Source organism: Pongo pygmaeus, chromosome 12 (assembly GCF_028885625.2).
Source record: "Pongo pygmaeus isolate AG05252 chromosome 12, NHGRI_mPonPyg2-v2.0_pri, whole genome shotgun sequence".
Classification (NCBI taxonomy): domain Eukaryota; kingdom Metazoa; phylum Chordata; class Mammalia; order Primates; family Hominidae; genus Pongo; species Pongo pygmaeus.
The window spans coordinates 36,077,911-36,093,598 of record NC_072385.2 but is presented as its reverse complement, the minus strand read 5'-3'; positions in this window follow the sequence as shown (position 1 = coordinate 36,093,598).

The following is a 15,688-nucleotide window of genomic DNA, read 5'->3' as shown; positions in this document are numbered from 1 at the left end:
ACAAACAAAAACAACAACAACAAAAGAAAAACTTAATAAGAAATAGAGATACATGAATAATTTAAAATAATTGTCATAAAAATGCTCAATAAATTAAAAGGGAGTGCAGACAGATAACTAAACAAAATCAAGAAAAAAATGCATGAACAAAATGAGAAATTAATAAAGTGATGGAAACTATGAAGAAAAAACAAAAAGAAATTCTGAGGCTATGCAACATACGAAGACCCCGTTTCTACAAAAAATTAAAAAACAAATTACCCAGGCATGGTGGCATGCACCTATAGTCCTAGCTACTCAAGAGGCTGAGGTGGAGTATTGCTTAAGCCTGGGAGGTTGGGACTGCAGTGAACCATGATTGTGCCACTGCATTCCAGTCTGGGTGGCAGAGTGAGACCATGTCTCAATAAATAAATAAATGAATAAATAAATAAATAAAATTCTGGAGGTGAAGAATTTGATAACAATTGAAAAACTCACTAGAGGGAGTCAACAGCAGACTTGATCAAGCAGAAGTAAGAATCAGCAAACTTGAAGGCAAGCCATTTGAAATTATTGAGTCAGAAGATCAAAACACAAAATGAAAGTGAAGAAAGCAAAAGGGACTCATGGCACACCATCAAGTTGACAAATATGTGAATAATGTGAGTTTCAGAAGGAGCAGTGAGAGAGAAGTAAAAAATGAGCTTATTTTAAAATATAGTGGCTGAAAATTTCCCAAATCTGAAGGAAAAAAATGGACACTAAAATTGAGGAAGCTCAAAGGACTCTAAATAAGATGAACAAAAGAGGCCTATTCTGAGACACATTATGATCAAACTGTCAAAAATCAGAAGGAGAATTTTGCAAGCAGGAAGAGAAAAGTGACTTGTTAGATATGAGGGAGCTCCCATAAGATTATCAGTGGATTTCCCAGCAGAAACTTTAGAGGCCAGGAGGGAATAGGATGATATAGTCCAAGTGCTGAAGGAATAAAACTGTCAACCAAGAATACTATTTACTGTAAAAATATCCTTCAAAAATGAAGGAGAAATAGATTTTCTGAGATAAACAGAAGCCAAGAGAGTTCATCACCACTAGATCTGCCGTATAAGAAAGGCTAAAGGGCATACTTCAGGTTGAAATGAAAGGACATAAGATGGCAACATGAAAGCATACAGAAATATAAAACTTGCTAGTAAAGAAATATAGAGACAAATACAGAATACTATAACACTGTAATGGTGGTACATAAATCACTTTAAATTCTGGTATAGACTTTAAAATATGAAAGCATAAAAAATAACTACAACTATAAACTATGTTAATAAACACAAAATATAAAAATACAGTCATCCCTCAGTAGCCACAGGAAATTGGGTCCAGGAACCCCTGCAGATATCAAAATCCATAAATGCTCACATCCCTTATTTAAACTGGTGTAGTACTGCATATAACATATGCACATCCTCCAATGTAATTTATGTTATCTCTAGATTGCCTATACATTAATAGATTACTCATTACTTAAATCTACTACATGTAAACGCTATGTAAACAGTTGCTATATTGTATTGTTTTAATATCTGTATTATTTTTATTTTTGTATTGTTATTTTTATTGTTGTGGAGGTATTTTTGACCCACAGTTGGTTGAATGCATGGATGTGGAACCCACAAATGCAAAGGGATGACAGTGCTAATTTGTGTCATCAACAACATAAAGTTGGGAGAGATGAAAAAGATTTGAGATTTTGTATGCAACTGGAATTGTTATCAGCTTAAAATAGATTGTGATAACTGTAAGATGTTTTTTGTGGGCCCCATAGTAATCACAAAGGAAATACATATGGTAGATACACAAAAGAAAACGAGAAAATAATCAAAGCGTTAAAAAAAATCACCAAAACACAAACGAAAGCAGCAAGAGAGGAAAAAAGAGACAAAATAACTACAAAACAGACAAAAGACAATGGCCAAAATGAAAATAGTAAGTCATTCCGATCAATAATTACTTTAAATGTAAATGGACTGGCTGGGCACGGTAGCTCACACCTGTAATCCCAGCATTTTGGGAGGCTGAGGCAGGCAGATCATGAGGTCAGGAGATCGAGACCATCCTGGCTAACATGGTGAAACCTCATCTCTACTAAAAATACAAAAAATCAGCTGGGCGTGGTGGTGCTTGCCTATAGTCTCAATTACTTGGGAGGCTGAGGCAGGAGAATTGCTTGAACACGGGAGGCAGAGGTTGCAGTGAGCCAAGATGGCGCCACTGAACTCCAGCCTGGGTGACAGAGTGAGACTCCATCTCCAAAAGAAAAAAAAAAGTAAATGAATTACATTCTCCAATCAAAAAACATAAAGTGGCTGAATGGATTAAAAAAATAAAATGCCACTATGTATTTTCTACAGAGATTCACTTTACATTTAAGAATACACATTGGCTGAAGTGAAAAGATGGAAAAAATATTTCCATGCAAATAGTAACCAAAATAGAGCAAGTGTGAACATATTTATATCAGACAAAATAGACTTTATGTCAAAATTTGTCACAAGAGGCAAAGAAGAATATTATATAATGATAAAAGGGTCAATTCTCCACGAAGATATAGCAATCACAAATATGTATGCAACTAACTTCAGAGCAACCAAACATATGAAGCAAACATTGACAGACTTGAGAAAATAGTAACACAATAATTATACATTTCAATACCACACTTTCAATAATGGATAGATCAACCAGACAGAAGATCAATAAGGAAGCAGAGGACTTGAACAATATTGTAGATCAATTGGACCTAACAAACATATACAGACATTCCATCCACCAGAACCAGAACACACTTTCTTCTCAAGCACACATAGGACATTCTGCCAGATAGATCACATGTTTGGTCACAAAGCAAGCCTTAAGAAATTTAAGAATACTGAAATCATATCAAGTATCTTTTCCAGCCACAATGGAGTGAAACTAAAAATCAATAGCAAAGGAAAACTGGAAAACTCACAAATATGTGAAAATTAAACAACACACTCTTGAACAACCAATGAGTCAAATAAGAAATCACAAGACAGATTAGAAGTATCTTGAAACAAATAAAAATAAAAACACAACGGGCCGGGCGCAGTGGCTCATACCTGTAATCCCAGCACTTTGGGAGGCCGAGGCAGGCAGATCACGAGGTCAGGAGATCCAGAGCATCCTGGCTAACACGGTGAAACCCCGCCTCTACTAAAAATACAAAAAATTAGCCGGGTGTGGTGGCAGGCGCCTGTAGTCCCAGCTACTCGGGAGGCTGAGGTGGGAGAATGGTGTGAACCCAGGAGGCAGAGCTTGCAGTGAGCGGAGATCGTGCCACTGCACTCCAGCTCTGGGTGACAGAGCAAGACTCCATCTCAAAAAAAAAAAAAACAAACAAACAAAAACAAAAAAACACAATATACTAAAACTTGTGGGATGCAGCAATAGCAGTACTAACAGGAAAGTTTATAGTGGTAAACACCTACATTAAGAAAGAACAAAGCTTGCAAGTAAACAAACTAACTTTACACCTCAAGAAATTAGAAGTAGACAAACAAATTAAATCCAAAATTAGAAGAAAAAATGAAATAATAAAGATTAGAGCAGAAAGAAATAAAATAGAGAATAGAATAACAATAGGAAAATAAAAAAATAAGTTTGTTTTTTGACAAGATCAACAAAATTGACAAGCTCATAGCTAGAGTAAGAAAAAAGACAGAAGACTCAACCAATTTAAATCAGAAATGAAAGAGACATTACAACTGATACCACAGAAATAAAATGATAATAAGAGACTACTATGAACAATTGTATGACAACAAAATTGGATAACCTAGAAGAAATGAATAAATTCCTAGAAAAATATAACAGACCAAGACTGAAGCATGATGTAATAGTAAATCTGAACAGACTTATAACTAGTACAAAGATTGAATCATTGATCAAATATCTCCCCACAAAATAAAGCACTGGACCATGTGGTTTCACTGGCGAATTCTACACACACTTAAAGAAGAATTCATACCAATCTTTCTCAAATTTTTCCAAAAACATTGAAGAGAACAGAACACTGCTAAACTCATTTTATGAGGCCAGCATTACCTGACACCAAAGCTAGGCAGAAATAGTACAAGAAAAGAAAGCTGCAGACCAGTATTGTTGATGAATATAGATGCCAAGATCCTCAACAAAATATTTACAAGCCAAATTTAACAGCACATTAAAAGGATCATACATCAAAACCATGTGGGATTTATCCCTGTTATGCAAGGATGGTTCAGTATACACAAATCAAACAATGTGATATACCACATTAACAGAATGAACAATAAAAATCACATGATGATCTCAATTGATGTAGAAAATGCATTTGGCAAAATTCAACACTGTTTTATGTCAAAACACTTATATATGAATAGAAGGAAATATATAAATATAATAAAGACTATATATGAAAAGACTAAAGCTGACATCATACTCAATGGTGAAACATGGAAAACTTTCCTTTAAGGTTAGGAACAAGGCAAAGATACCTACTCTCACCACTTCTATTCAACATAGCACTAGAAGTCTTAGCTAGAACAATTACACAAGAAAAAGAAATAAAAGGCATCCAAATTGTAAAAAAAAGAAGCAAAATTACTTCTGTTCACAGATGATGTGATCAAATTTGTAGAAACTCTAAAGATTACACACATACACACATACGAAAATTGTTAGAACAGATCAACAAATTTAGAAAAGCTGCAAAATACAAAATCAACACACAAAAATTAGTTGTATTTCTATACACTAACAATGAACAATCCAAAAAGGAAAATGAGAAAACAATTACATTTGCAATTTCATTTAAAAGAGCAAAACATACAGGAGTAAACATAAGCAAAGAAAATCCCTACCTAAATCCCAATGGCACTTTTTGCAGAAACAGAAAAAACAATCCTGAAATTTGAATGGAATTGCAAAACACCCTGAATAGCCATAATAATTCTGAGAAAGAAGAACAAAGCTGGAGGCCTCATACATACTGTTTTCAAAACATATTACAAAGTTATACCAATCAAAAGGGTATGATACTGGCATAAAGACAGACGTATAGACCAATATAACAGAATAGAGAGCCCAGAAATGTTCCCTTCACATCTATGTTCAAATGATCCTTGACAAAGATACCAAGACTACACAATGGGGAATGGATAATTTCTCTAACAAATTTGTTTAGGAAAATTATATATTCATATGTAAAAGGAAAAAGTTAGACCCTTTTCTTATACCATACACAAAAATTAACTTGAAATTAATTAAAAACCTAGAGATAAGACCTGAAAATATAAAACTCTTAGAAGAAAACATAGGAGGAAACCTTCATGACGCTGGATTTGGCAATGATTTCATGAATATGACATCAAAAGCACAGGCAACAGAAGCAAAAATAAATGGGACTACATCAAACTTTAAAATTTCTGCTCAACAAAGGAAAAAAATCAGCACATGAAAAGGCATCCTGCAGAATGGGAGGAAATATTTGCCAACCACATATCTGAAAAGGGGATGATAACTGGAATATATTTTAAAAACTCTGACAACCCAATAACAACCAAAAAGCTTGATTTAAAAATGGGCAAACAACCTAAATGGACATTTCTCCAAAGAAGATATACAAATGGCCAAGAAGCATATGGAAGACATGTTCAACATCATTAATTAAAAGGGAAAAGTAAATGAAAACCACAATGATATATCACTTCATGTCTGTTAGGATGGATACAGTTAAAACAAACAAACAAAAAAAACAGAAAATAACACGTGTTGGAGAGGATGTGGAGAAGTTGGAATCCTCATGCACTGTTGGTGGGAATGTAAAATGATGCAGTCACTGTGGAAAACAATATTGAGTTTCATCAAAAATTAAAAATAGAGGATTCCATTCCAAGATGGCCAAATAGGAACAGCTCTGGTCTGCAGCTCCCAGCGTGATCGACACAGAAGACAGGTGATTTCTGCATTTCCAACCGAGGTACCAGCTTCATCTCATTAGGACTAGTTGGACAGTGGGTGCAGCCCACAGAGGGCGAGCCAAAGCAGGGTGGGGCATCGCCTCACCCAGGAAGCGCAAGGGGTCTGGGGATTTCCCTTTCCTAGCAAAGGGAAGCTGTGACAGAAGGTACCTGGAAAAATGGGACACTCCCGCCCAAATACTGTGCTTTTCCAACGGTCTTAGCAAATGGCACACCAGGAGATTATATCCCACATCTGGTTTGGTGGATCCCATGCCCATGGAGCCTTGCTTACTGCTAGTGCAGCAGTCTGAAATCAACCTGCAAGGCAGCAGCCTGGCAGGGGGAGGGGCATCCACCATTGCTGAGGCTTGAGTTGGTAAACAAAGTGGCTGGGGAAGCTCAAAGTGGGTGGAACCCACCGCAGTTCAGCAAGGCCAGCTGCCTCTGTAGTCTCCACCTCTGGGGGCAGGGCATAGCTGAACAAAAGGCAGCAGAAACTTCTGCAGACTTCAAAGTCCCTGTCTGACATCTCTGAAGAGAGCAGTAGTTCTCCCAGCACAGTGTTTGAGCTTGGAGAATGGACAGACTGCCTCCTCAAGTGGGTCCCTGACCCCCATGTAGCCTAACTGGGAGACATCTCCCAGTAGGGGCCAACTGACACCTCATACAGGCAGGTACCCCTCTGGGACAAAGCTTCCAGAGGGAGGATCAGGCAGCAATATTTGCTGTTCTGCAGCCTCTGCTGGTGATACCCAAGCAAACAGGGTCTGGAGTGGATCTCCAGCAAACTCCCACAGACCTGCAGTTGAGGGACCTGACTGTTAGAAGGAAAACTAACAAACAGAAAGGAATAGCATCAACATCAACAAAAAGGACATCCACACCAATGCCCCATCTGTAGGTCACCAACATCAAAGACCAAATGTAGATAAAACCACGAAGATGGGGAGAAACCAGAGCAGAAGAGCTGAAAATTCTAAAAACCAGAGTGCCTCTTCTCCTCCAAAGGATCATAGCTCCTCACCAACAACAGAACAAAGCTGGATGGAGAATGACTTTGACAAGCTGACAGAAGTAGGCTTCAGAAGGTCGGTAATAACAAACTTCCCTAAGCTAAAGGAGGATGTTCAAACCCATTGCAAGGAAGCTAAAAACCTTGAAAAAAGATTAGACGAATGGCTAACTAGAATGAACAGTGTAGAGAAGACCTTAAATGACCTGATGGAGCTGAAAACCATGGCACGAGAACTATGTGACGCATGCATAAGCTTCAATAGCTGACTTGATCAAGTGGAAGAAAGGGTATCAGTGATTGAAGATCAAATTAATGAAATAAAGCAAGAAGACAAGTTTAGAGAAAAAAGAGTAAAAAGAAATGAAAAAACCTCCAAGAAATATGGGACTATGTGAAAAGACCAAATCTATGTTTGATTGGTGTACCTGAAAGTGACACGGAGAATGGAACCAAGCTGGAAAACACTCTTCAGGATATTATCCAGGAGAACTTCCCCAACCTAGCAAGGCAGGACAGCATTCAAATTCAGGAAATACAGAGAACACCACAAAGATGCTCCTCAAGAAGAGAAACCCCAAGGCACATAATTGTCAGATTCACCGAGGTTGAAATGAAGGAAAAAATGTTAAGGGTAGCCAGAGAGAAAGGTTGGGTTACCCACAAAGGGAAGCCCATCAGAGCAACAGCGGATCTCTCAGCAGAAACTCTACAAGCCAGAAGAGAGTGGGGGCCAATATTCAGCATTCTTAAAGAAAAGAATTTTCAACCCAGAATTTCATATCCAGCCAAACTAAGCTTTATAAGTGAAGATGAAATAAAATCCTTTACAGACCAACAAATGCTGAGAGATTTTGTCACCACCAGGCCTGCCTTACAAGAGCTCCTGAAGGAAGCACTAAACATGGAAAGGAACAACCAGTACCAGCCACTGCAAAAACATACCAAATTGTAAAGACCATCGATGCTAGAAAGAAGCTGCATCAACTAATGGGCAAAATAACCAGCTAATATCATAATGACAGGATCAAATTCACACATAACAATATTAACCTTAAATGTAAATGAGCTAAATGCCCCAATTAAAAGATGCAGACTGGCAAATTGGATAAAGAGTCAAGACCTATCAGTATGCTGTATTCAGGAGACCCATCTCACATGCAGAGACACACATAGGCTCAAAGTAAAGGGATGGAGGAAGATCTACCAAGCAAATGGAAAGCAAAAAAAGGCAGGGGTTGCAATCCTAGTCTCTAATAAAACAGACTTTAAACCAACAAAGATCAAAAGAGACAAAGAAGGCCATTACATAATGGTAAAGGGATCAACTCAACAAGAAGAGCTAACTGTCCTAAATATACATGCATCCAATACAGGAGCACCCAGATTCATAAAGCAAGTCCTTAGAGACCTACAAAGATACTTAGATTCTCACACAATAATAATGGGAGACTTTAACACTCCACTGTCAATATTAGATCAATGAGAGAGAAGGTTAACAAGGATATTCAGGACTTGAACTCAGCTCTACACCAAGCAGACCTAATAGACATCTACAGAACTTTCCACCCCAAATCAACAGAATATACATTCTTCTTAGCACTACGTCACATTTATTCCAAAATTGACCATACAGTTGGAAGTAAAGCACTCCTCAGCAAATGTGAAAGAACAGAAATCACAACAAACTGTCTCTCAGACCACAGTGCAATCAAATTAGAACTCAGGATTAAGAAACTCACTCAAAACTGTACAACTACATGGAAACTGAACAACCTGCTCCTGAATGACTGCTGGGTAAATAACGAAATGAAGGCAGAAATAAAGATGTTCTTTGAAACCAATGAGAATAATAAGACACAACATACCAGAATCTCTGGGCACATTTAAAGCGTGTGTAGAGGGAAACTTATAGCACTAAATGCCCACAAGAGAAAGCAGGAAAGATCTAAAATCGACACCCTACCATCACAATTAAAAGAATTAGAGAAGCAAGAGCAAACACATTCAAAAGCTAGCAGAAGGCAAGAAATAACTAAGATCAGAGCAGAACAAAAGAGATAGAGACACAAAAAAACCCTTCAAAAAATCAATGAATCCGGGAGCTGGTTTTTTGAAAAGATCAACAAAATTGATAGACCATTAGCAAGACTAATAAAGAAGAAAAGAGAGAAGAATCAATTAGATGCAATAACAAATGATAAAGGAGATATCACCACCGATCCCACAGAAATACAAACTACCATCAAAGAATACTATAAGCACCTCTATGCAAATAAACTAGAAAACCTAGAAGAAATGGATAAATTCCTGAACACATACACCCTCCCAAGACTAAACCAGGAAGAAGTTGAATCTCTGAATAGACCAATAACAGGCTCTGAAATTGAGGCAATAATTAATAGCCTACCAACCAAAAAAAAGTCCAGGACCAAATGGATTCACAGCCGAATTCTACCAGAGGTACAAAGAGGAGCTGGTACCATTCCTTCTGAAACTATTCCAATCAATAGAAAAAGAGGGAATCCTCCCTCATTTTATGAGGCCAGTATCATCCTGATACCAAAGCCTGGCTGAGACACAACAAAAAAAGAGAATTTTAGACCAATATCCCTGATGAACATCAATGCAAAAATCCTCAATAAAATACTGGCAAACTGAATTCAGCAGCATATCAAAAAACTTATCCACCACAATCAAGTCTGCTTCATCCCTGGGATGCAAGGCTGGTTCAACATATGCAAATCAATAAACATAATCCATCACATAAACAGAACCAACAACAAAAACCATGTGATTAACTCAATAGATACAGAAAAGGCCTTAGACAAAATTCAACAGCCCATCATGGTAAAAACTCTCAATAAACTAGGTATCAATGGAACGTATTTCAAAATAATAAGAGCTATTTATGACAAACCCACAGCCAGTATCATACTGAATGGGCAAAAACTGGAAGCATTCCCTTTGAAAACTGCCACAAGACAGGGATGCCCTCTCTCACCACTCCTATTCAACATAGTGTTGGAAGTTCTGGCCAGGGCAATCAGGCAAGAGAAAGAAATAAAGGGTATTCAATTAGGAAAAGAAGAAGTCAAATTGTCCCTGTTTGCAGATGACATGATTATATATTTAGAAAAACCCCTCATCTCAGCCCCAAATCTCCTTAAGCTGATAAGCAACTTCAGCAAAGTCTCAGGATACAAAATCAATGTACAAAAATGACAAGCATTCCTATACACCAAAAACAGACAGAGAGCCGAATCATGAGTGAACTCCCATTCACAATTGCTACAAAGAGAATAAAATACCTAGGAATCCAACTTACAAGGGATGTGAAGGATCTCTTCAAGGAGAACTACAAACCACTGCTCAACAAAATAAAAGAGGACACAAACAAATGGGAGAACATTCCATGCTCACGGATAGGAAGAATTAGTATCGTGAAAATGGCCATACTGCCCAAGGTAATTTATAGATTCAGTGCCATCCCCATTAAGCTACCAATGACTTTCTTCACAGAATTGGAAAAAACTACTTTAAAGTACATATGGAACAAAAAAAGAGCCTGCATTGCCAAGACAGTCCTAAGCAAAAAGAACAAAGCTGGAGGCATCATACTACCTGACAGCAAGCTATACTACAAGGCTACAGTAACCAAAACAGCATGGTACTGGTACCAAAACAGAGATATAGACCAATGGAACAGAACAAAGGCCTCAAAAATAACATCACACATCTACAACCATTTGATCTTTGACTAACCTGACAAAAACAAGAAATGGGGAAAGGATCCCCTATTTAATAAATAGTGCTGGGAAAACTGGCTAGCCATATGTAGAAAGCTGAAACTGGATCCCTTCCTTACACCTTATACAAAAATTAATTCAAGATGGATTAAAGACTTAAATGTTAGACCTGAAACCATTAAAACCCTAGAAGAAAACCTAGGCAATACCATTCAGGACATAGGCATGGGAAAGGACTTCATGACTAAAACACCAAAAGCAATGGCAACAAAAGCCAAAATAGACAAATGGGATCTAATTAAACTAAAGAGCTTCTGCACAGCAAAAGAAACTACCATCAGAGTGAACAAGCAACCTACAGAATGGGAGAAAATTTTTGCAATCTACCCATCTGACAAAGGGCTAATATCCAGAGTCTACAAAAAACTTAAACAAATTTACAAGAAAAAAATAAACAACCCCATCAAAAAGTGGGCAAAGGATATGAACAGACACTTCTCAAAAGAAGACATTTATGTAGCCAACAGACACATGAAAAAATGCTCATCATCACTGGTCATCAGAGAAATGCAAATCAAAACCAAAATGAGATACCATCTCACACCAGTTAGAATGGCAATCATTAAAAAGTCAGGAAACAACAGATGCTGGAGAGGATGTGGAGAAATAGGAATGCTTTTACACTGTTGGTGGGAGTGTAAACTAGTTCAACCATTGTGGAAGATAGTGTGGCGATTCTTCAGGGATCTAGAACTAGAAATACCATTTGACCCAGCATTCCAATTACTGGGTGTATACCCAAAGGATTATAAATCATGCTACTATAAAGACACATGCACACGTATGTTTATTGCGGCAGTATTCACAATAGGAAAGACTTGGAACCAACCCAGATGTCCATGAATGACAGACTGGATTAAGAAAATGTGGCACATATACACCGTGGAATACTATACAGCCATAAAAAAGGATGAGTTCATGTCCTTTGCAGGGACATGGATGCAGCTGGAAACCATCACTCTGAGCAAACTATCACAAGGACAGAAAACCAAACACCGCATGTTCTCACCCATAGGTGGGAATTGAACAATGAGAACATTTGGACACAGGACAGGGAACATCACACCCTGGGGCCTGTCGTGGGGTGGGTCAGGGGGAGGGATAGCATTAGGAGGAATACCTAACGTAAACGACGAGTTAATGGGTGCAGCAAACCAACATAGCACATGTATACCTACGTAACAAACCTGCACGTTGTGCACATGTAACCTAGAACTTAAAGTATAATTTAAAAAAAGAACAAAACTATAAATTTCTAGAAAAAACACAAGAAAATATGTCACCAAAGTGTGATCCATAATAGAAAAAATTGTATTGATAGACCACATTTTGTTTATCTATTCCCCAGCTGATAGACATTTGGATTATTTCTAGTTTTTACAATTATAAATAATGCTGCTGTGAACATATGAATAGAAATTTTTGTGTGCAGATACATTTTCGCTTCTCTTTAGGTAGATGTCTAGGAGTGAAATTAATGGGTCGTATTGTAAGTGTACATTTAATCTTTTAGATATTGTCAAATAGTTTTCCAAAGTGGCTGTATCGTATTACATTTCTACCATCCATGTAAGAGGGTTCCAGTTTCTTCACATCCCTGACAACACTTGCTATTGTCAATCTTTTTTTTTTTTACAAAGGTCAATTGTATTTCTATACTTTCACAATGGACAACCCAAAAATACAACATTCTTTAAAAAATAATTCCATTTACCATAGCTTTGAAAAGAATAAAACACCTAGGAACAAATTTCACAAAAGAAATTTACAATATACACTTCTGAAACTATAAAACATTGTTGAAAAAAGTTAAAGAAAATGTAAATAAATGAAAGAATACCTGACATTCATGAATTGGAAGACTTAACATTGTTAAGATGGCAATATTCCCCAAATTGATGTATAGATTCAATGCAATTTCTATCAGAATCCCAGAACTGACTTCTTTGTAGAAATTGACAAGCTGATTCCAAAATTGGTATGGGATTACAAATGACCCAGAATAGCCAAAACAGTCTTGAAGAAGAACAACAAAGTTGTTGGACTTTTTAATATTAGCTATTCTAGTGAGTGTTACAGGTAGCTCATTGTGGTTTTACTTTGCATTTCCTTTATGATTAATGATGTGATCATCTTTTTATGTACTTATTTTCCATTTGCATATCTTCTCTGGCAAATGTCTATCCAAATCTTCCACCACCCCTCTCTTTTTGTTCTATTATTGATTTGAAAGAGCGCTTATATTTGAATTGTAAGGGTTCGTTATATATTCTGGATACAAATTGTTGGTCAGACATATGTTTCGCAAATATTTTCTCCTGACCATTGGCTAACCTTTTCATTTTCTTGTGTCTTTTGAAAAGGAACATTTTTAATTTTGATGAAATACAATTTATCAATTTTTTCTATTATGGATCATGCTTCAGTGATATATTTTCTTGTGTTTTTCCTCTAGAAAGTTATAGTTTATGTTCTTTTGCTTTTTGTTTTTTTTTTTTGGTTTTTTTTTTGGTTCTTTTTTTTTGAGACAGAGTCTCACCCTGTTGCACCCAGGCTGGAGTACAGTGGCGCGATCTCGGCTCACTGCAACCTCCACCTCCTGGGTTCAAGTGATTCTCCTGCCTCAGTTTCCCGAGAACCTGGGATTACGGGCGTGCACCACACATCAGGCTACGTTTTGTATTTTTTGTAGAGATAGGGTTTCGCCATATTGGCCAGGCTGGTCTCAAACTTCCAACCTGAGGTGATCTGCCTGCCTTAGGCTCCCAAAGTGCTGGGATTACAGGTGTGAACCACTGTGCTCAGCCATTTTTGTTCTTATATTTAGGTCTATGTTCCATCTCATGTTTATTTTTATGCATGTGAGGTAAGGATCAAGGTTTACTGGAGGTTTTTTTTTTTTGCGTGCAGATATCCTATCATTTCTGCCATTGAATTACACTGACACTTTCATTGAAAATTAGTTGATCACATTTGTATGAGTTTATTTCTGGACTCTTTATTTTGTTCCACTGACCTGTATGTCCATCATTATACCAGTATCACAGTCTTGATTATTGCATCTTTATAACAAATATGGAAATCAGTTAGTGTAAGTCACCTAATTTTGTTCTTCTTCAAAATTGTTTTGTCTATTTTGAGTTAGGTGTTGCTGCCTGTTTTTGTAAATAAAATTTTATTGACACATTAAAAAAATTAGAATTACCATATGATCCAGAAATCCCACTTCTGAGTATGTGCCTAAAAGAATTGAAGGGAGGAGGAACACAAAGACATATTTGCACACCCGTGTTTATTGCAGCATTATTCATAATAGCTGAAAGGTGGAAGCACCCTAAATGTCCATACACAGATGAATGGATAAAGAAATGATGGTGTGTGTGTGGAGGCGGGGGGTATGTGTGGGGAGGGATGTGTACAATATTCCATGCAATGGGATATTACTGAGCCTTTGAAAAGAAGGAAATTCTGTCACATGCTACATGGATGAAACTTGAAGACACTGGCTAAGTGAAATAAGCCAGATACAAAAAGGCAAATACTTCAAGATTCTACTTATATGAGTGTTTCTCAAAGACTCCCATTCATAAACAGAGAGTGGAATGCGGCTGCAGGGCTAAGGGGAGGAGGCGGGATGGTAAGGGTGTTGTTCATGGGTGTAGACACAAGATGGAGGGTTCTGCGATCTGTTGCACAGCGGTGTGCATGTGGTTGACAATATTGTCCTGTACACTTGAAAATCACTGCTCGGGTACCTTTTATGTTACATGTGGTTTTGCCACAATTAAAAGATAATAATCCAGTGCAGGTTGGGGGGCTGATGAGTGAGTGGGGTGCAGTTGTCTGGCCTTACATGGATAATCAATCACTGAAGCTGAGAGATGGGTACATGGGGACTCATCCTATACCTCTTTCTACTTTTGTATATATTTTATATTTCCGTAATAAAAGTAGTTTTTTGAAAAAGAAAATAAATATTCTTCTTTCTTGTGAATTTTTAATTTTTAATAGCATTTATAGGTCTGAGTTTATGAATTGACTGATTTGCATAGGGTGCAGCCCTTGCTGCTATTAATAGTTCTTTCTGCTAACAGGCAAGGGCTGTGTTCTCTTAAAAATGGTTTAGCCCCAAACCTAAAGTAATGGAGGGGTAAGGAGGTCATAGAAAAGTCCAGGGTAGTGCTGGGAAGCTCAGATCCTATCGGTCTCCCGACACAGCCCATGACTTGTCTTCTACCCACAGCCCAACCTCAGCTCCAATACCAGATGGAAATTGACCATCAGACCTGAGCTTTGCAAACTCTCTATTGAGAATTAGCCAGTGCATAGTATAAAAATTTCCTTTTACAGTTTGTTCTGAAACATGTTTTTCCATTCACTTCCTCTCCCCAGAAGTTGAAGATAAACTCCTATAAGATAAATTGTACCTTTTGCCAACAATTGGATCACATGCTAATACGCCAGATAGTTTTTTAACAATTTGATCACAGTAAGACCTGGAAAATCAACTATTCATTTGTATCTTTGGAGACAGGAAAGCAGAACTGAGATAAGAACCTAGGCTTCTCTGTGGATTAAATGAAAAAAACAAAATTAAAATGCCAAACTGTAACCTTGCTTATTGTTATAGCATTACATCTATCACAAGGGATAATGTAATCTTCCACATCCAGAGTCCCACATATGTTCCAGCCTTAGTCCCACCAGACTAAGTGGGTTATAGTTTTTCTTTCTGGAATAGAGACTACGGTATAATTTTTTTCCCTGAGTACATCAGTTTTGCTCTGTTCTCTTTTCCACCCCACCTGGCCACCTGTCTTCCCCACATGGAGTGATCTGTCAGAAAGTTTTGGTAGAAAGCC